Source organism: Cyanistes caeruleus, chromosome Z (genome assembly GCF_971803275.1).
Source record: "Cyanistes caeruleus chromosome Z, bCyaCae1.hap1.1, whole genome shotgun sequence".
Lineage (NCBI taxonomy): Eukaryota > Metazoa > Chordata > Aves > Passeriformes > Paridae > Cyanistes > Cyanistes caeruleus.
This window is the reverse complement of record NC_141732.1, coordinates 32,023,871-32,047,200: the sequence shown is the minus strand read 5'-3', so window position 1 is coordinate 32,047,200 and position 23,330 is coordinate 32,023,871. Positions and strand designations below refer to the sequence as shown.

Below are 23,330 nucleotides of genomic sequence, written 5' to 3'. Positions count from 1 at the left end.
TTCAGAGTAAGGCAGAGACAGTTTCTGCAAAGCAAGTTCTTCATTGGTTCTCCCCCTTCGGTTATCCCCATGGATTTTAGCAGCTCTTAGTCAAACCATGTCACTGGCACTGAAATTGCCCTCTGTATCCATGGCTAAAACAAATAGCACATTTCTTATCTTTGACAGTTGTAGAAATGAAGCAGGGCAACTTTGAGTAACAAAAGATGAAACATGCTTACCCATCAAAGCTAAAAAACAGTGTCTTAACTCTAGGATTTGTTGTCTCATGTTGATTCTTGTAACTGTGTACCTTAGTTGAAATTAAGCTATTTTTATTTTTCTTAGTGAACTTCTCCCTAAGTTTTTGCAGTAAATTGTCCTTGGTTTTTAATGGGAAAAAACCCTAAATACTCATTGTTATGCAAAAAATAAGCATTATGTCATGGGAAACAATATTGTTTTTGTAAATAATAGAGGCAGGAAAGCTAGAGGTGTGGGAGGCACTTGAGAAACACAGATTATAGTCACATAGAAAATACGAGAGTCCTGTTGAACTTATTCTCATATAAATTAAAGTTTTTCTAATACTTGTTCTCTTGATTTCTCATGTCTTCCTATCTCAACAACTATCTGGTTGAAAAGGCAAACACTCTTTAATAAAGGGCTTATTATTTTGTTTTATCTTGTGACAAATTCTATTTGCAGAACTAAAAATGGAAAAATTATATTAAGCTGTTGCAACAGCTTAATATACATCATATACTTTCATTAACATTTTTTTTTTTACCCAAGAGCATTTCTTTGAACTAGCTATCATGCAAGAAAATAAAACATTCTGTGAAACTCTCTATGATTGAAACCTACAGTTAAAAATGATGATTGAATGTTAAATGGTGTGAGTACAGAGCCTTTTAGATATTTTGCTTGTCTTTTTTTTAGCTTGACATATTAAACTTTAACTCTGCCAGTTTTGAATTGACTTTATCAAGTCTTTGGCTCATATAAGACTGTGTGTCTTCCCACTATTCATAGTAAAAAGAGATTATTTCTCCTAAGAGACTGATGTAATAATTCCTGCTATTTTAACTAGTTACTCCTAAAGGTCTCCAAAATTAAACAAAATTATAAGAGTGGTTTGCTGAACATTGGTCCATCATGAGGTATTCTCAGCTGTAAGAGAACATACCTGACATGGTGCTACAGGTTATTGGAAGGGAGTTGATAATGATACTTCATTGCAAGAAATATTCAGAATATTTGCCTGTCCTTAGGGAATTCTTAATAGCTGTAATTTTGTCAATGAGTAACACACCAAGCAGTGTTTCATCCACCATTCAAGGAAGTGAGATGGGTTGGTGAGAGATTTGAGTAGGAGGCATATATCTATATTAGTTACCTTAATGTTTGGAATAGCACAGATAAAAATAAAAACCTTAAAGATGGTGTGTATATATATATCGATAAGACATTAAGAAATCTGCCTTCTGATTTTCCAGACACATATAAGTTGATTTTGACAGGTAGATGTAAACCTGAGGAGCACTTTAAGGGTAGGAAGAGGAATCAAATTAACACTTGTGTGGTCATTATGGAGTAATGCTCTTGATGGCAAAGAGAACAAGCACTGAAAGGAGAGAGTCAGATGATTATGGTTTTTTTCAGGTCACACTTTGACATTTATCCTGTAGTAAAGGCTTTTTGCTTTAATTTCTTTATTATTTTGAATTTTATTTGCAACATTTTAATAGTGACCAAACATTGCGACTTTAATTAGAAAATTAGTAAATTTCTAAAGTCATAGAAAATAAGTATTTGGAAGTAACTATTTTACAAAGACCATAAACTTTTTCACATCACTTTTGTCTATAACAGTTCTTAAACATTAGACTTAGTAAGCATTCATTCTAATTGAAGGTTGATGAAAAATTAAGAGAATGGCAGAATTTAATTATTTTATTGCAGAATGCTTCCATATTTTTGACTTTGAACAAAAGCATTCACAAATTTATATGGGTTTTGTGGAAAAGAAATGAGATTATATTTTGGCTTCAAAAACCTAAATTTTTTTCGTTTTCAAAAATCTCATACATATCATTAAAATAGGAACTTTAGTAACTGATGATGATATAAATCTTGAGGATATTTGAAAAGAGAAATGTTGACTTTTTTCCAGTTTTGTCATGATTTTAAACCTGAAAATATTGCCTTTGTTCACTTTTGGTTACTTCTGATACCTGAAATAAAGTGATGATGTATTCATACTTCAGATCAGATGTTAAATATTAAATATTAATAAATAAAAATTAAATATTAAATGAACCCAAATGTATATCTAGTTAGTATTGTTTAATTATTAGGAATTATTGAAAATAATATAATATAAATCATATTATTAAATAATAAATATATAAAAATAAATATAGATATATAAAATAATAATATAATACTATAATATTATAATAAAAATATAATAATAACTCCATCAAAGATGAGTTGGATGGTTTCTCGAGAGTACATTACCCACTGGCCTCCCCAAGTGATGTCTTCTGGCTATATATGTGTGATTTCTGATAGATATTTACCCATGTTTTACAATGATGGAAATAGTGGAGGTTCCGATTTAGCTCCCGTAGACATTTTATTTCAGTGCTAAAGCATCCATAGGATTTTTCCATTGAAATTTTATCTATTTTTCTGAAATTTAAACTCAATACATCTGGTTTTGTAATTACCAGTATTTTGTCGTTTAGTATCTGAAGTTCTAAAGTGTGACTACACACCTACAGAGGATAGTACACCCTTTAATTCCTCATAGGAAGGAGTGGATATTTCAGTGTAATGTCCACACTCAGGAAGCTAAACTTCCTTTGTGTCTCTCTGAAACTCCTCTTAGCTTGGGATAGGGCAATGAAGTCAGAATAAACAGCAGTTTTTGAGTTACAGTGCCCTGGCACAATTTACCAAGTGTACTAAAAGCAGCAATGTTTTGAAAGGTTTTGCTACCTATTCCTAATGCTGACTCTCAAAGGTCTTGTTTGAAGACCTTGGTGTGCAGCAGATATTTTTTAATTAAATTTTTTCAATACCAAATCTCTGAGATTTGCTTTCAGAGAAAGTGTGATATCTGTGTCCCACATAGTTTGCATTTTTTATTGGATAGTTTGTTTATGTTTTAAAAAAACTCTCTCTAAGATTAATATGTATGTACTGTAAGAAACTTAAAACGTGTTAAATTAAAAAAAAAATAAATAAAAAAAATAAACCAAGTCAAAATAAACAAAAAAAAAGAAACCTAACAAAAATAAAACACAAAAACCACCAAACAAATAAACAAAAACAAACAAACAAACAAAAGTAGAGGAAGAAAAAAAACAACTAAAACCATTGCCTGCCTTAAGCATATGTGAAAACTTTTTATCTTCAAATCATTAATGCTTGACAAGAAACATACATTATAAGATAATATCTTCAGCTACAACAGATTTAAAAACCAGCTCTTCCTCTCCTCAGTACATGTTGGGTAACAACTCTTTGGAATCTTTTAAAAATCCTGAACTGTGATTTAATCTAAAGAAAAATATGGCCACTATCCTTACAAACTTTATTGTACAAAGAATTTATTTATTTTATTCTTGAAAGACTACTCCAATTTAAATATAAAATTAGTTAATTATATTTTCAATATATGGATCTGAAGAATCTTCTTTCTTCTGATTTAGATCATCCTTCTATAAATCTGATGTATTTCTTTTTCTGCAGTATTAGCAGTCATTTTTTTGCTTGTATTTCAACATTTTCAATATAGATCAATGTAGATCACATGACTTAATTTCATTATGCTCATGTTTATAGTCTGATCATAGGACAAGACTGTCTTAGTACGTTTCACATGCTTGTCATATGGCTCAAAAGAATCCCATGAAATCTTCAATATTTCCAGGCTGTGCCTGTGCAGTGTGCCTTAAAGACTTCTAGTTTTGATAACTACTGATTTTGATATTTTTATATTCTCACTGTGATTTTAGTGACAGTTTTTCTCTTCCTTAAAGCAATATCTTAATTAAGGTTGCACATGCGCTATTGCAAAAGACAAATTTAGATAAAATATCCCAGAGTTACCAGAGGGGATCTCCTGCAGATAATTTTTCCTTCAAAAATCTAGGATAATCAGCATCTAGGGAAAAACGTTCTGTGTTTTCCATGCACAGTCCATGAATGAAATTCATATTTTACTTTATTTTGGACTTTTATTCTAATAGGTATTAATAAAACACCATCTGTCTCTTTAGTGCCACTAAATATTTTGTAGAAAATTGTGAAAGTCACTCCAACTTATTTGTATATTCGTATTTTCTATTTTTTATTCCTTCCATTCACAATAATTCTGATGTTTAAGATTTTTCTTGACAATGAAGTTGATTCCCTCCTAACACCAGCTCTCTAGGACTCACAGATCTTGTTTCTGAGGGGTACACAATACTTTTTTTGTCTGATGTGATTGCCTTTTTTCTCGATGTGTACATGCACTGGCACTCACTATCCTCTTCCATTTCCACAGCTGGTTGGTAAGTTTGTGTGCTTCCCCAGTGCCAGCTCTGTACCACCTAAAGAGCAGCTTGGGGCCAAGGGCAGCCTGTTTTAAGGTGAGATATTGGTGATATCCTGCAGCTGGGGAAACTGATTAGTTCCTCTGTGACTCACCTATCAGGCAATCACTTATCTCTGGAGGAACTGTTTCCTGCCACAGAAAAATTTACCTTCCCTAACAGCCTCTTGTATTGACCTTGTATTGTATTGCATTGCATTGCCTCTAGTCCTCTCCTACCACTTGAGTTTTACCCTCAGAAGTAATTAGTAATGAGATGGAGATGTTATTATCAACATTTGGCAGTTTCACCCTTGGCCTTCTGTAATGGAGGAGGTTTTGATGTTGATGCTCCATTTTGCAGCTGTGTCTTGGTGAGGGGAGAAATCACAGAGTCCCAGAATGGTTCAGGGTGGGAGGTCCCACAGTGGGTCCAACTAGTACAATATCCCTGCTCAAGAAAGGTCATCCCAGAGCACATGGTACTTCATCTAGACTGTTTTTAAATATCTCCCGTGAGAGAGCCTCCATACTCTCTCTGGACCATCTGGACCATGTGTAAGGGGCATACACACAGGAAAGAAGTTCTTCCTCATCTTCATGTGGAACTTCCTGACAATCTGTTTCTTCCTGTTTAGATCTGATATTTAAATATTATTTGAAGGTTAGAATATAAAGCAGGGTTCAGAGTTTAATCCTCTCAGCTTCCAAATGCTCATGCTCACCCTTATTTTACATTTGTTGTATGTCCAACAGAAGGTGAAGGGAAACAACTACAGTACTTAAAATATTTCCCTTTGGCTTCAGCATAAACAAAAGAAAAAAATTAGAGACATGATGAATTGGTTTATTTGTGGAGATTTTGTGTTTGTGTTTGTTTGGGTTGTTTTTTAATTATTTTGTTTTCTGGGGGTTTTTTCCCCTTCTAATTCCAATCCACTGTGTGTTAACTCAGAGAAGGATTCAAGGGAAAATAATGCAAAATCAATAAATGGTTACAATTCTCTAGGAAGAGAAAACCTAAAAAAAAAAATAAATGCTGTGAGTTTAAATAAGTTTTCCATTTTCTCTGGAGATGATCTCCTAGGGAGGTAACAGAGAATTGATGCAAATGTCATGCCAAAACTACAGTTTTGGTGAATATGCAATCCAACTTCTTCTCTAGGGAAATATTTGTGTTTAGTGGAGACTCTTCCAGACCCTGGTGGTCTGACAGTTCATTGCTGCCTTTCAAGACTGCTTCTGCAAATTGCATGAATTCCTTATGTTATAGATGTACTCTGCAATTTAGCTATTAGTCCATTTACCTTGGCCATTAGAAACCATAAAGTACAACATAAAATGATTGAATTAACTAACATATTTGTATACCACATAACAAGCTGGTTGAATGAGAGTTAGATAAAATATTATATTTTATCATGAAGTTTGTGTTTACTTGAGTTATTTAATATTTCCTGTGGGTGTTGTATATTTATATTATAGCTAATATAATAGACCTAATAAAGCCTAATAAAAGCATATTTTAAATAATAGTCTTATTTCTTTTTTACATCATGTTTTTCAGTTTACAGAATAATCTCAGTCAGATCACAATGTGTTTTATGCAGACATACAGGGTCATCTTTTTCATGCATTGGGAAAGTCTTGGACAAGTAATTTGTATATAGCGAAAAGAAGAATAATTTTGTTATTTTGGTTGGTTTTTCTAAAAAGCTTGTGTGGGACATGTTGATCAAAAGAATTTATGGAATTTTTCATTAATTTTAAAATAGCATAGTCATTAATAGTCTTTGGCATCAGTGTAGTTCTGGGTTATCAAGCAATCTGTGGTTCTTTCAGGCTTGTTCTGGTCCTGTCACATATGTGATTCAGAACTGTTCTTAGCTCCTCAACCTTCACTGTGTAATACAGATGTTTCTTAATCTGTCCTGTTAAAATAAATGGAAATTTTAGATTTTAATTCAATATTGCAAGACATTCTAAAACCCTCCTTTCTTACTATGGAGTTGGAGACATGGATGGAGAAATCTGTGGAGGTGCCGAGGTCTGTCACGAGCAGAGAAAAACACTTAATCCTACTGTTAAAGCGATTTCTTTTTCCCTTTGTCACCACTCAGGTTTAATGTTTTGTAAGTTTCACCTTCAGATCCCCTATAAGTGTCTCCCTATCCTTCCATAGGCAGCACAGGTGCCTGCTCCCCTTGAATGCCAGTGAGTGCATGCTATTTTTTGGTGTTTATAGGAGGTTTCAATTGCCTCTAACCCTATTTACCTTAGCAGACACATTTATGGCTCTGACAATCTTTTCTATTCCTTTTTTGACAGGAGCTAAATATCACTTTAAAATGTCTCCAGGCATTTGCTTTGAAAGTATCAACATTTCAAAAAGCTCTGTACAACTTATGACTAAATAAATTTTATTCCTTTTTTTTTTTTAATTTTTTTCAGTAAGTGAGCAGTAGAGCTGGAAAACTTGGCAGAAAACTCTTTTGTCTTTCCTGCTTGTATCTATGGAACCTGGTTTGCAAGGTAAATGTTCCATTTTAATTGACTGTAATTGTATGCTATTAAAATTTCAAATGTCTAAAATGACCCTATAGTACCTCTAGGTTTTAAACAAAATACCCTTGCTTAGTGTTTAATCCACACTTTTAGCAGTGAATCGTACTAGAATACCCTTACAACTTTAAAGAAATGCAATTAATTCCTTTGTATTTATTCACAAATAAGCCTCACTCTCAGGAAGAAAGGAAAAGTATGGAAAGTTCTAAGTTATTTTTGAATTTCTGAGTTATTTTAAAATATTTTCATGAATCTGAGTGAAAGAAAAAACTATTCAGATGAATGTGGATGCATGTATTATGTCAATATGTATTCTCTGTATTGTTTGTTTATTGAGGATGCAGTGTTTATTCCTGATTTTATTAGAAGGAAGACTAAAAGTGATTCTTGAGGCCCCTGGTGTATGTTTTCAATTTTCATTGCTATGAAGTTTTTTAAGTAAGAGATTCTTATTCCTGATCTTACACATAGCTTTTAATACTAATAGCTAAAAGGTAATCATGTTATATATTCAGAAAATCGAGTTTTCTAGAATTCAGAATACCTCAGGGAAGCTGGCTTGTTTTGTTATCATGACTTTATTTTAATTACAGTGGATGGCTGCTGGTTCTACCAGAAAACTTATGTTACCAAGCAAATTTTAACCTGAATACCTTCCTCAGCTCTTGTTAAGGGTCTAGGCTTAATGTGACTATTTCCTTTGACATTTTCTTGTCCCATCTCTGAAATTTATCTTTGAAGTTTTCTTAATAATATTTAGGAAGGAACTTTCTGCTCTAGTCTTTTTACCACTAAAATGGACATTTTTGCTCTTTTAGACATGGTGAAAGTAAGTTTTTAAAATATCTCCCCTTATATTTGGTAAAGAATTCAACAAAAACCTATGCAAAAGCCACTCCAGATTTCTGCTGGGAAAAAGAATTACCTCCTCTTGACAGTAGTGCCACTAGGAGCACTTGCATGTTCAAGGTGGAAAATTGTACTTTTTGAAAAATAAAATCAGCAGCTTTCCCAGCACCTGGAACGGGGGATTGAATATTCTACTTTTCAGCATTTGATTAACAAGCTGATCCCCAAGGCTGTGAATTTTAATATATTGTATTTCTTTAGAAGGAAAAGGGAAAAGAAAAGTGACTCAGCCTTTGCTTGAGCGAAACCCTGCTAGGAGATGGTGGGTGGTGCTTATAAAAAGAAAAGTAGCAGCATTTCTTTCAGGGCTCCTTCTGAACATGGAATACATTTATAAAAAAAAAAAAAAAAAAAATAAGTGTCTGGCCAGCTTTGTCACCTGTCTTTTAACTGCTAGAAATGGAGAAATGGCAGAAAATTTCCAGTTTTTAGGAACAGACCAAACACAATTATTTTCCATGCAGGTAGTTAGGCATTTTACAATCAGATTTGTCAGAAAAGTGTAGTGGATATGATGTTTCAAAGTGGTGCTGGTGCACTTCCCCAGACATCATGTTGTGGTACATAGGTTTCTTTCATCTTGAGTTTACAAAGCCAGCAGAAGTGGGAAAAACACAAGCAGTCAGAAGTCTGATGGCTAAAGATATAATTTTGCAAGGGTTTAATCACAGTTTCCGTGATTATGTTGCATTGTGTTTGATGGAAAGTTAAGAATGTACTTAAATACTTGAAGAATTGGAATATATTGTGATGAATGACAGCAAAAGAACTGAAAGTCTAAGTGGTAAGTAGAATTTCCAAAGCATCTATAGGTGACATAAGAGCAGGCTTAAGATGCTCTTTCTGCATCACATATGATAATTTTGTAGCTAATATAAGATAGAAAGCACAAAAATAATATAATGTTTTATTTTAATATATGCATTTATTTTCTTCAAAAATACTATTATGACTTTTTATGCACAATAACCATGTTTAACTTACTGGGTTTCCTTTGACTGTGTGTGTAATTAAATCTGAAGGTGCCATTGATTCCAATGACTTACATACAATTTTTGGTATTGGCATTTCAATGGCAAAACACCAATATTCAATTTGAATTTAGCAATAAGTCACTCCCAGTAAGAATAGACTAATATGTCTTTATGATGATGAGCTTGCATGGGGTAATGAGATGTTTTTAATCAAACAAAAGGGTAGGTTCAGAGTTGTAATTTGATACTCTATTTTTAAAAGAGGCTCGAGGAACTATTGGAAGTAAATTGTCTTTCATTCTGTCTTTTGTTTTCATCCTTCTGAAAAGATTCATTACTGCCTATTCAACTTGTTTTCCTAACATTCTTGTGGTGAATTTGGGATGCACAGTGCATAACATCTGTGAATTTCCATAAAATGAGGCTGTGAAAGTTTTCTCTGTACTTTCCATTTGATGATACAAACCTCCCTGAGTAGGTTTTAGACGTCTCAAGAACGTCTCTGATCTAGATTATACTAAGTGCTACTGTAAAGCATTGTATACCAATAGGTGTACTGACTCTTTCTATTTCAGGAAAAAAGAAAGGAAAAAAAGAAAGGTTATTTCACACATGCATGTCAATACATATTTATTTATTCCCAAAAGAGACAAGAGAACACTATTTGATGAACTGAAATTTTTCATTTGAGGAAATATTATATATTTTTGTGCTTGGGACATTTCAAATAAAATAAAATTAGATGAGAGATGGTGTTATCTGACTATGGCTGTGGATGGTGTGTTTTTACAGGCAGATTAACTTAGTTTCCTTCTCTAAGTGGTCCACACTACTGTAAGAACTGATTTTTCCTTCCAGCCCTCAGTTTCAGCCTACCAGGGTGACAGATAATTTTTATATTACCAGATGTAGCTAAATTTTTCATCAGTGCAGTAAGTGTATAGAAATAATTTACTATCAGTTCCAAAAATTTCTATATTGACTCATATTTCTAATACTTGAATTTCTGCATTTCTTGAGTAAATTCCCTGAATTTGATGGGTTAGTGGCTATACATTGAAGAAAATATGTGTCTTGAACACTCCTAGAGGAGAACACAAAAAGTTCTGGATGATTGTATACTTTTCCCTTCTCTTTAACCCCCAAATCTAGGCTTTTTAATTAAATTAAAAGTACTTGTCCAGGGATTGGTTTAATAAAATTCAGGCTTCTTCTAAATTTAAAATGCACATTCAAAAAGTCACTTAGAGATGTCATTGCTTGCACTGGAGATGCAAGACCTGCTGATTCTTGAAACTGCTAGGATTAAATTAAAACAATCTATTTCATTTTTTTGTGGTGTTATCTTGTGCTGTTATCTATGCAGTTATCTGCATACTTTGAGTTCTACATGGAGTTATACTCCATGTTACACTTGGATTTTAAATAAATGTTAGGATTTATTTGGGAGTCCTTAAGTTTAATGAGTCTTGATTTTCCAGATGGAAGTCAGCAATATGCTTTAGACCATGGACTTTAGGTATCCACATTCCAATATAACCAATAGATGATTAAACCTGATATACAGCAAACAAGGTCTTTTGAGCACGAAGACATTCCAATTTCTTCCCTGGTCTCTCCAAATATCAAGTGATATCTACATTTGCAGGGTACTAGAATTTCTGGTTGGAAAATAGAAACTTAACCTCAGTGTTTGTTTTAGAAGAGTTAAGCAGAGCTGAACAAAAATCTTAGAGAAGCTATCTACCAGAAAAAGTAAAGTTACATTCAACAAATAACAACATATTTTCTTTATGCCTGGAAATGTAGCGAAGCTTTGTCATTCAACTAATCTGAAGACACTTCTTGTGTTTTGCAGAAGATAAAGACACTTTAGGAAAAGCTACAAGATCTGCTATCATCTTTTAGCAGCAATGTCAATATGCTTCCATTTTCTGTCTTAATGCACCATTTTAGATTTTGTATGTTGGTTGAAACAGTTAATTCAGTCCTTCCTGACTCCTTCATGCCTCACTCATAGCCCTACTGTGCATCCTTAAATCTTTCAGGTTTGCATTTTTATCATTGCAGACCAATCTTTGGTATAGAATTTTGAAATGAGAGCTCATCACAATAAAATACTGTGCTGCATTTCATTAATCAGAAAGTATATGAGCAGGAAAAGAAACAATAACTTTGTATACTATTACTGTCAATAAAAGGATGACACCAGAGCTAAAGTAAAAGGTAGAAGGAGACTTTAGCAAGATAATCTATGTAACTCTCTAAAACTGAACTGAGTGGGTTGGTTTATTTTGATGTTGAGAGAAGAATTTGCATCCCCAAAAGTGATTTTCAATTCCTGACTGGCAAAAGCCAAACCAAACCAAACCATATCCTCAACAATCTTTAATGTACCTTCCAAACTAGGCCATTCTAAAATTCTGTGTTAAAAAAAAAAATCTCTTATATAACAGCAGCCTGTTGATATATAGATTTTTAATAACTATATAGCTGACCACAGTTTGACACCTTATATTCATTTACATAATCTCCATTTTTAATGTAGCTGTGGTTTCTGGTATAATATTTTCAGTATCACTAGGGATTGTACAAAAGCTTTTGACATGAACATTAAGCCCCAGTATTGAAAAACAAGTTTCAGAGCTTTATTTCATCCTTGTTTAGTGCCTCACTATGAATTAAATCATCCTTAGACATAGAAAGGTGGAGTCACTACACCTTTAAGTGTAATCATAATCATCTTTTGCCTCATTTTATTTATGTGCATTGGACATTTTGCCAGGGAATGTTTAATAACGTGAGACCTCAGGCCTGAAAGTCCAGGAACAGCAGATGCTGAAAAGCTAGAGTCAAGTGAAAGACAGTGAAGAGCTCTGCCAGCTCCCTGGGAAAGCCTTGCCTCAAATCTGTTAAAAAGCCCTTGAGTGTGCAAAGAAGAGCAGGTGAGCCAGTCGTGTGAACGAGAGCTGTAGGTCAATAGAGCTTTCAAGTAAGGCAATGCAAGACGTCTTGAGAAAGCACTTGAGGAGACAAGCTACATTTCACACTTGTTGGCCTGTGTGGGACATGGAAAGGGAGTTAAGGGTATTCAGTCTAAACTTAGAAAATGGTATTTTCTGCAATAGTCTTTTGGAAGTGCTGTCACTGTAAAGGTCAGTACCGAAAATTCTAATGTCACAATATTCTTAAAAGCATGAAGAATGAGGAGTGAATATGAAACAATAAAAAATAAATCATCTCAGGAAAATAAAGGTACTTTAATGAAAATTTTGAGATAAAGGAGCATCATCATCCTTTCTTTATCTCTAAATAGAGGCTAAGAAAAAGAATATCTTCAAATTTCATAGAGGGTCATCAAGATTTTGTCAAGATTACTCTTGCACTTTGTTTAGAGTACCTGTGCTGAATCTGGTGTTCTCTCTCTGAAGCATACTGACACCTTTTGAAGGCCATTATTTGAAGTCAGTCTAGTAAGTATGCAGAAGAAATCAGTGCAAAATTATTTTTTTTTCACACATAAAGCTGTTTCTGTCCGTGCAAATGCGTGCATACATTTGAAATCTGTCTGCAATATAATTTCTCTACAAAATTTGGTACTCTAATGGGAAAAAATAATTTGGAAACAATTGTACAAAATCAGAATAGATTTAATTTAAAGATTCCAAGGAAAGGAGAGCTCTCATACCATTTCTTTAAATGAGTTCACTCTAAAAATAGTCATTTACATTAAGCAGGAAGCAGTTACCATTTAATTTCCTTGATGTCCTGTTAGCCTAGACAGTGTTTCTGTTGGACATAAAGGTTCATTTGGAAGATGGGATGAATGGAGAAAAGGGAGCAAATCAAGAACTGTATTATTTTAATTTTCCTTTGGACACTGGGATTTTGGAAGGGGATGATCTTTAAGGACTCTTCTAACTGAACTCTTTCTATGACTCTTTGAATAAAACAGTGATGCCTTTCAGAATCAAAGACTATCATGGTACAAAGCAGGATATTTCTGCAGTATTACTGTGTATATATAAATTTGCCATTTTCATTAAAGTCAAATTTGTCATGAAAATTAGTATCTTAAACTAATATAAATCATGTTATCTCTGAAATTATAATAATTTATGAGAAACTATGATAACCCTTAGACCTATTTTGGAAATTCTGCTGACTCTACATTGAAGCTCATCAAAGAAATATTTTGAAATATTTTTGATGGAAAACTTTATAGAAGTTGCCACTTTTATTCATTTGAACATTTTCAGAGTGAAAATATTTATGATTTTTTTTTTGTTACTATGATATATTCTTTAATTTTGCTCTGCCTTAAAAACAATACCAGATATATCAAAATCCAGGAGAAGCTTGTTGCATGCAGTAACATCCTTCACATAGTATTCAGGAACCAAAAATGCATCTATTAATTTCAGTCACAAAATATTAGGATCTCCTACACTGTGCTAGAAAATCAGTAAGTATTTAACAAATATTATGAGGAGAGAGGGAAAAAAAGTGGCAGCTATATGGTCTCTACCTTAGAATTGATATTTACAATATCCATAGAAAGCTAACAGCTACTTAGATCTTGTAAAAAGTAAAAAAACCTACTCACACCAAAAAAAAAATCACTAAAAACCACAAACAACAATCAAGTCACCCAAACCAAAATCAAACTTAAACTAAATGCACCCAACCCATTTATTTTCATGCAAAAAATCCTAGAAGACCTACAATGGTATGTAGTGAAGGAAATTGAGAACACACATCCTAAAATTATCTAGGCATCTTATGCCTGTGTGTTCCCTTACAGCTCACAGCACACTATCCAAATACTTAGTGCTATGTTTTTTATTAATTATGGCATTTGCATTGAATGTTTTCTTTCAGAAGCATAATTTAAGACAAGCCAGATGACTCAGTCCTGTCACCACCAGAATTCCTTGGTAGTACTGACATACTGAGCCACTGAGGTTAGAGGTACGGTCAGGTGCTTCTAGAACTGTGCTTGTCTTATGCACGGTCTAATTTTTCTTTTGCTTCCTTTGCCCCCTTTAATATGAAAACCACTCTTATTTTTAGGGAAGATTTTTTTTTTTAATGATGGAGATTCCTCATTTTCAAAATATCACAATTGATCACATCCAGATTTATTCATCTAGCTACTTCATGCTATTTACAGTGTCCCAATTTCCCACTTTTTCATGAATCACCCTTTAAAGGAAAGTAGCTCTTCATAATTGGACAACTGACTCCTTGTGAAGAAGAGCTGCTTTTGATAAAAACAGAACTTTTGGCTTTTATGACTTTAATCAAAAATTTTCAAGAAATCTATGGTGCTTGAAATAGCAACTGGACTTGTAACATACACTATAATCAGAGAATCAGTGTAGAATCATAGAATGGTTTTTTTTGGGAAGTAATTTAAAGACCCTCTAGCTCCAATCTCATGAGCAGGGATGCCATTTACTAGATCTAGTTGGTCAAAGCCCCATCCAATTTGACCTTGAACAATTCCCCAGGCATGAGGTATCCACAATTTCTCAAGGCAACCTTTTCCACTGTTTTACCACCCTCACAGTAAAGGATTTCTTCCTAAGATTCAAATCTAAACTTTCTTTCTTTCTTCCATATTAAAGACATTACCCCTTGTGCTATCACTATGTGCTCTTGTGAAAAAGCATGCATTTGTGCAATGCAATGGTAACATGATGCAGAACAGGAAAAAAAAATAAAAATCAAATAATTAAAGCCCCAGAAGGTAGTGAGATCATACTTCTGATGCTTGAGTAGCCCTGGGGGGAAAAAATACATTAAACATATCTATGTGCAGGGGCTAAAAAAGCTGCATAGCATCTTAAAATTATGTCAGTGAAGATGAAAGTGATCAGAATTTTTAAATGGAGGTAATAGAAAGAAGACAGGATATAGAGGAAATGCAGAATTAAGTTGTAGTATAAAAGAATGCCAGTGGGATTCCAGTGAGAGTCAATTTTGGCAAAATTGACCAAGATGACAGGTTAATAAACCTGAAGAGAAAAGTAAATTTCTCAGAAGAAAAAATAACCTTTGAACTTTGAGTGGAAGCCATTCTGATTAATGCACCTGATCCATTTGCATTAAGATTCTGATTCTAACTATGCAAAAATCCTTCACATTATCTAAACTGTACAACTGTGAAGGTTGCTCCATACTTTGGGTGTGAAGAGCTTACACTTTTTGAGCTGTAAATTATGTGGTGTGATAACATTCTAACTTCATTTAACCATATTATAGAGCTCCTCAGCTCTGCTGAGCATGTTTATGGGATTTAATTTACGAAGATGATATGCAGTGTGCAGAAACAGAATAAAATAGTTGCTGTTGTTAGCAAAATGTATATTTTGCATGTAGCAGCAGGTAGATGGATAATGGTTAGCAGAACTGCCTCCTGTGGAGAAAGACACATTTTCTAGGTCACTAAATATGCAGCTCACTCAGTTTAAGTAAAATAGTAATTGACGGGTAGAAAATTTACAGTGGCAGTGGATTGGAGATTCTAGTCTACTAACTACAACACAATTTTTTGGTAGTCAGAAAAGGTTTTTTTCTTCCTTTATGAACTGACCAGGTTCTGGGATGTTCTCCTGCTGTTTGAATTCCAGTTTTTGCCTCAAATTCATTTTACCCTCAGTCAGCAGACAATTTCTGTAGTTGTCTGTATGTCTGTCAGATAGTGAGATGCTGTGAAGGCTGTTCCATCTCTCATTGCTTTCCCTTCAGTTGCATAAATAATTAAGAATTTCAGTGCTGTCACCCCAGCATTATGTGAACCCTTGAACATAACCAAGATTTCTTTGAGAGTGTCTGAGACCAGCATAGGGAACTGCAAGCTCTAAGGCATTGTTTTTCGCTGTCTTCAGAAATGAGTGTATCAGGTTACTTTCAAAGCAGTTGTGAATAAAGTTGAAGTCCTCTGAAGGACTCTGTCATAAAGTTGTGTCTGCCCTGTTGGAGTCTGTCTGGAGGGATTACATTACTTTGCACTTGTGCTCCTGTCCAACTCATCTTGGAGAAACACATGGAAGATTTGGTTCGTACCTGTAAGCAAATGAGTGATCACCAGTTGTGAACGCTGGTTCCAAAAAAACCAGCTGCCTGTAGAGACTGGTGTGTGTCATGCCTAAAGACTGAAACTGAAAATCATAAGTGCAATTACAGTGATCAGAGGAAGAATTTTTCCTTTTCAACCAGATGAGGGTTTTGTTTCCAAAATTATTTTTTTCTTCTGGAGGCTGCTGCATAAAGGAAAAAGCTAAATACTTCAGATGAAAACCCACATAAATAGTTAAGTTGGCATTAGTATAAGTTCTCTCTTTACTACAATGCCTAGTGTTATCAATTAAACATCTGTCCATTAAATTACCATACTTCTCTTACATAATCTTTTAATAATGTATTTCCAGTTAAAATGCTGGGATTTTTATCTCCATTGTGTATTTAGCATTGTGATACATTCAGTATACTCAATAAGAAACAAGCTAATGGAATAAGAAGTAAAATTTTGTGGTTTCTGAAATATGTATTTAGCAGAGCAATGAATTTTGAATTAATAACTTTTGGAAAGTACTTAGATAATTTTGCCTTTGGAGACACTCTTTTTCAGGTCTTTCAGAGTAAGCACATTGTACTTTTGAATACATTTAATGTTTTTAAATAATTTATCCTTCCTTTTAAGATAATTCTCAAAAAATGTCAAGTGCATACAGAAATGTTAAAAAAAAAAAAAAGACAACACAGAATTACCCGGGTAGTTTTGTGTGGTAAAACGCATCTGGTTACATTATTGCCATTAATATAAGCTTTATTTTCAGATGAAATCAAGACTCTAAAAAGTAAAGGCCTTGCATTTCTGTAGCCTTTAAAGGACACAGAGGCCTAGACAAGTGTAGGGCTATTATGATTCTTCTAACTGTGTCCTATTTGGTGATGGGAAACACCACTGAGAATATAGTGTCCTGCAGAGTTTTAGTCCTTATATTCCTATATAAACTATAATTGTTGCATATATGAAAAGTGATAAAAAACTTATCATGTTTTGGAATGACAATCATCAGGGGGAAAAATACCCACCCCTTGTTTTGTATATTTTCCAGCTAATCTTCTGTCTCTGACACACACTTTTTAAAGAGCATTTAATACAATAGAATCTTTTGGCATTTATATATCTAAATGGTAAACAAAAGCACTCAAAAGAGACCTTTCAAAAATTTAAGGGAATCTGGAAAGGTTTTGAGATAAGCCTTTAGTTATATAACTGATGTTTCTGTCTAACTAGGGAACCTCTTCTGAACTCCATAAGGCAGTTCTGCACAGTTCTGTAAGTGGTACAAAGGACTAGCTGTTCTCTTTGCAGTGATTTTGCTTCCCTTCTTCTCCCAGGTAATTATAGAAGGTGTTTCTTCCTTGGTCTTCCACCTTCATCAGTGCATTGCTTTGTGTAGTAAGGAATACCATAACACAATTGCCAAACCTGTGGTTTAAATCATGTTACCACTAAAAATTATGTGATTCCCTTTTTTATGTTCAAGAAGTGTTAAAAAATCTGCAGACAGGACTAATTATGTAGATAGACCTTAAACATTGGTTTTTTGGTTTGTTTGGAGTTTTTTTTGTTTGTTAAGTGCTGTATGGATGGACAGAGTATGAGTAAAGGCAGAGATTGATGAAAAAATTTGAAACACCAATATTGGAGAAAAAAAAATATTTTTTTACAACAGATATTAATTCTTTTGTGATGAGTATTAGCCAAATTAATTATGCAGTAAGTGACCCACCATAAAACCATCCTGGAGGTGTCACATTAATTCTTTTTATGGCAACGTAAAAATGAAAGTTAGCAGTAAAAGTCTCCAAATGAAAATTTTTAAAGCTTTCAGAAAGAAGGAAATAATTGTTCAACAAGTACTTGATTTAAGCCAAAGTAAATAGATCATAGGTAAAACAAATAATCTGTAGAAAAAAATGTTTTCTTTTGAGCATATTTAGTTCTGAAAATAAAACTGCATGAGCCTATAAACACAGAAAAAAAAAATTATAGTTGAAAAGAGGACTTATATTACAGTTTCTTTGACATTATTTAATTTCTTCCTGATGGAACCATTTGGCAAAACCAAAAATTAGTTCATAAAATATCTGTAAAACTGGATTTTTTTTCAAATTAGAAATAGGAACAAAACTCCCAAATACTGTTACTTTGTCTGAGCAAACTTTTATCACAGTCAGATGAAATGAACTTTCTCCTGTTTGGCTTTTCTTAGTTTTTTTGGTTTTTTTTTCAAGTAATTAACATGTATTAGATAGCCTGAATGAAAACATGTCTTAGCACCTATAAGAGTCTTGCAAAAGGAGAATTATTATGTTCCCTTTCCCAGGTTTTCTTTATTGTTATTAATACATGTAAAAAATAGTAAGGAAAAATAATAAATATGATACTCCAAAATTTAAGTATACATTCAATTCTGGCCACTAATCTTAAAAAGGAAGTAGTTGCTATAAATTGTTCAGATCCAATTTGCTTCCATATGAAGACTACATCTCCTTCCCTTGAGAGACATTTGCAGGAACATGGGAGAGTTTGATTTGTACAGACAGTGTCAATAGGAATAAATAAGCACATCCTCCCAGAAAGATAGGGACAGCCAAAGAAATGTCCTGAAAGAAATATTGTAAATTCCAAAGGGAATATTTTCGCAGGAGGGAAAATTTCTGGAACTGGTTATTCCTTGAATTTATTAAGTACAATTTATATCTAGGTTGGAGAACCCATCAGGAAAGTGAAATGCAGCAGGATCTTTGCTTCAACAACCAGTGTACAATCTATCAGGCAGGGAGGCATGAATAAGCAGGTTGGCAATATTGAAATATTTAGCTGTTTCAGCAGCCTTATAGGGTGCACAGTAGCTCTGTTCAAAAACTGAGCAGCTCTATAAACAGGAGCACCTTGTGAAAGCCAGGACAGAGGTGTAGAAGGGTGTTTTGGCCTGAGGATCTCATGTCTGTGCATGCAAGAACAAGTGATTTCTTTGCAGCACTGCTGTGCAATTCCAGTAACTCTGTATGGCAGCCAAGGTGGCTGTTTCCCTAAGGGGGTCAGAGGAGGGAGGATCTCAGCCATTTCCTGTCACTTTGCAAAGCATCATTTTAGACTGTCTTGCTAATAAATGAAGTGTAGCTTAGGGCATAGAGACTTACCTTTCAGATACAATTTCAGTCTGAAAACTTTGGGAATCTGATTTTACTTGCATATTCAGGTTTGTAATGTGATTATCAGTATTCAGTGATATTTGGCATTAAATAGTTCTGGTTGTTACTAAGAGGTTGGTGGAATAGACTTTCACATTCAGGTCATTTTTGCCTTTTTCCTCTCTGATAATAAGGAATTTAATACACCATAATGGTTAAGGCAGAAAGGATTTTTAAATTTTAAATTATTTTAAATGAGAATAAATGAAGCAAGTTTTCTGAGATTACACATTAGGCTGCTGAAAAAAGTACTCACAATCTCTAATCCAGCTCTATGTTTATACAGCTGAAGAAGGTAATTTTCTTCTGAACAGAAAACTGAACCAAAGATTGTTTTATGTTAGAAGGGATCCAATTTCCAAAATTATATAGTCCAACTCATTTGCCATGATCAGGGACATCCTTCACTAGATCAAATTCCCATCCAGCCTGACTTTGAACACTTCCACAGATGGGATATCCACAGCTTCTCAGGACAACCTGTGCCAATGTTTACCACTCTCATGTAAAAAATATCTTCCTTATACTATATCTACTTAAATACCCTCAAATCTCTTTCAATTTAAAACTCTTTCCCCATTTCCTGTTGCTAAGGAACTTAGAAAAAATATCTCTGTCTTTCATACAGACTCCTTTTTAAATATTGTAAGGTTGTAATAGCACCTTTTGGAGTACTCTCTTTGGACCAAAAATGCTTCGTTTTCTCAGTCTTCCTTCATAGAGAAGATGTTTTAGCCCTCTAGTCATTCAGGGACCATGGAAGATCATTTACATCGTCCTCTTCTGTACCTACACTAGCAGTACCATGTCCTTCCTGTGCTGGGCCCCCAGAGCTGGATGCAGGGTTCCAGGTGGCTCTCACCAGAGCAGAGCAGAGGGGCAGAATCCCCTCCCTCCCCTGCTGCCCACGCTGCTTTGGATGCAGCCCAGGACACGTTTGGCTCTCTGGGCTGGGAGTGCCCATGGCTGAGTCATGTCCATGACTCACTCCCAGTTGTTCTTGGCAGGACCATTGCCAGTCCATCCATCCCCCAGCCCATACTGATACTGGGGGAGACCTTGACCCACATGCAAGACTTTGCACTTCCCTTTGTTGAACTTCAAGAGATTTTCACAGACCTCCTCTCAAATCTGTCAGGGTCCCTTTGAATGTCATCCCTTTGCTCCATCATATCCAGTTTGTGTAGTCTGCAAACTTCAGGAGAGTTTACTTAATCCTACTACGTTATCTAGGAAGATGTTTATGGCATGGTTGCCAGTACAGACCTTGAGGGTCACTGACCATTGGTTTCCACCTGGACACTGAGACACTGGCTATGTTTTTGAGTAAGGCCATCAAGAAAATTTCTCACCCAATTAAACATCCATCCATCCATCCATCCATCCATCCATCCATCCATCCATCCATCCATCCAATCTGTCCCATTTACTGGCAGGAATGTTTTAGAGGAGCATATCAAAGGCCTGACAGGCAAATGACATCAGCCACTGTATGAATTAGTAAGTCATGATTTGGTCTGTGAAGTGACACTGCTTGTGCCACCTCCCAGTACCCCACATGCTTCAACATATGGAGATCATATTTTCTTCCAGGAGAAACTCTACCTTACAAGGCACAGAGATGAGGCTGACTGGTCAGCTATTCCCAGGATTTTTCTTTATATCTTCTTACTAATTACTTATCATTATGTCAGAATTCCTTTTAGGTTTACTTCTTTTATAAGAGGGGGTTTTTTTCCTCATTCTTTATTCAGAAATTTAAATGTGCTTTGCATAATAAGGGAATAGAAAATTATATGGCTTGTCTTAATTCTGAAATTTCTTAAGTTTAAGCTACCAGCTTGTTTTCCATTATTTTGTGAAACTGAATATGAAAAAACACCAAGGAAAATCCTTGACAGGAGTCAGAATTTTCGCAGAATATTGCAGTTATACATACCCAGCAAACTCCTATAACACACACAATAACCACTGCTTAACATAGGATTTACCAATTATGTAAGAAAATAACCCCTTGATACTGTTCTTTCCTATGAAGCTGCTCCATGGATCTTGATTTTCTTGTCAAGTTCTTAAGTTACAGAGGGAAACATCCATAGCCATTAGCTCCACTGAGTAATGCATATCGTGGTATGTCTTCAGATGTGCAGATATACTGACCTAAGCTGCCAGTGTCACATACCATGCTTGTTTTAAGCCAGTGAGTTTTTCCTTGGAAAATGTATTCCTGTAGGGACACAATGTTAATTGTCAATAGCTACTCTAACATCTTGCAAGCACAGTGATTTTAGGGTTGCAAGTTACTGCTTTATTAACGAGTTGGTGCAAGGCCTCTAATTAAAGGAAGACTCACATCTGCTTTTCTGTATAGCTGGAATAATTAATAATGGCCTTATTAATGTTCTGCCTTACAAGCATTGCTGGTTTTTCTGCTTCTGTTTATTAAGAGCAAATTTCTAGAAAAAATTGCATTCTACATGTGTACTCTGTGCAGCTCTTACTATAAATAGCCAGAGATGTGTCAGGATATATTCTTTTTGATCCTCTGTATTCTCTTTCATAATTTATTTCAAATTAAGATAGATCAATGCTACCTTTAAGAAAGAAAAAAAAGACAAATTCGTTTTATGTGCATTTTTCGAACAGAAGTCTGACTAATGTTTTATGAGAATTATTATTCTAACGGAAGCAGCTGTGAATTAATTTAGTTAAATTCTCCTTTTTTAAAATACCAATAAATTTTTTTTAAAAAATTACATTATTAATTTATTAGGAAGCCCCCTTCTCCTGAACAAGATGACAAGACACTTGAGAAAACAAACATTACTTGCATTTTTTATGAATGGGTGTATTGTAAAACCATTTGTGATGAAATGTCTTGGTGGCTTTGGTTGTACAGATTGGTGACATTGTATTAGATAGAGATCATGTAAAGCACCCAAGCTTTCTTAATAAGAACTTCATAAGTACAAAAACCGACTAAAGTCAAATCTTCTTGTTTGTTTTTTTGTTTGTTGTTCTTTTAATTCCGCCTACATGAATCTTACTGTTAGAAATTATCAGCAATTGCTGGGAAATTATATATGTGACAATTGAACACAAATGATCCACTCAGCTGCAATTGTTGTAAACAACTGCTAGGGAACACTTTTTTTGGAAAAGCAGCATAAAAGCTATTTAAAATCCCAGAAAGGTAAAATTTACATAGAACAAGTTCAAAGACTTTTAATTCTCTTATTTGTAAGTAAGTCTCTTGAGGTTAAGACAGGCAAACTAGATTCAATTATACACTTCAGCCTAAAAAATTTTTTATGGAATATTTTTTTAAATTAACTACCAGCTTCCCACAAGGCAGTAAAACTCATTGATGTTTAGATAAATATCGTAGCTATTTGTTTTTTAGATAAATGATGTAAAATTGGTTCTCTGTCTCTTCTTTTGTTCGTACTCTTACCATATAAATAACTTCAATAGGATTTTGAACACTAAAAATAAGTTTTCATATAAATAAAGTTAATTTTCCTCTCTCTCTATGGCCTCCTAAGCGGAAGCAGATATATGAATAAGATAATCGATCATTAGTAGCAATGGTGTGAATAAAACATACTCTTTAAATCACCCTGAGAAAGGGTGGTTAGCTGGTTAAAATTTGAAAGGCTGCATAACTTGCTGACAGTGTAAGCTTTGATGCTCTAGAGAGCTTAAATAAAAAAATGTGAGAAAGTTTATAGGTGGAAAACAACAGATAAGGACTATTGTTGAACCAAATACAAAGGATAACTCAGTGTTAGACTTTGCACTTCCAAGGAAATAGTAATGCAATAGGAAAAAAGAAACTGTATTGACACCCCATTTTAATCCTTGTTTCAGCATTTCTTGAGACCATTTCATGGCAGATCAAGCCACTTTGAAAAACAAGTTGTGTGTTTCGGTTTTGGGCTTTTTTTTTTGGTTGGAAGATTGGTTGGTTGGGTTTTTGTTTTTTCTTGTTTTTGTTTTGGTTTATCAAAAAGCATCTCCCCCAAACATATTCAAGAGAA

General features: G+C 34.2%; 1 protein-coding gene across 2 annotated transcripts in view; it reads left to right on the top strand.

The window, feature by feature from the left end:
- Positions 1-23,330, top strand: part of LINGO2 (leucine rich repeat and Ig domain containing 2) — a 487,296-nt gene that overhangs the window by 163,703 nt on the left and 300,263 nt on the right. For both annotated transcript variants that reach the window (XM_086869686.1, XM_086869687.1), the window contains one exon: positions 7,019-7,099. The gene's annotated coding sequence lies outside the window, so the exon portion shown is untranslated. The remainder of the gene's footprint in view (positions 1-7,018; positions 7,100-23,330) is intronic.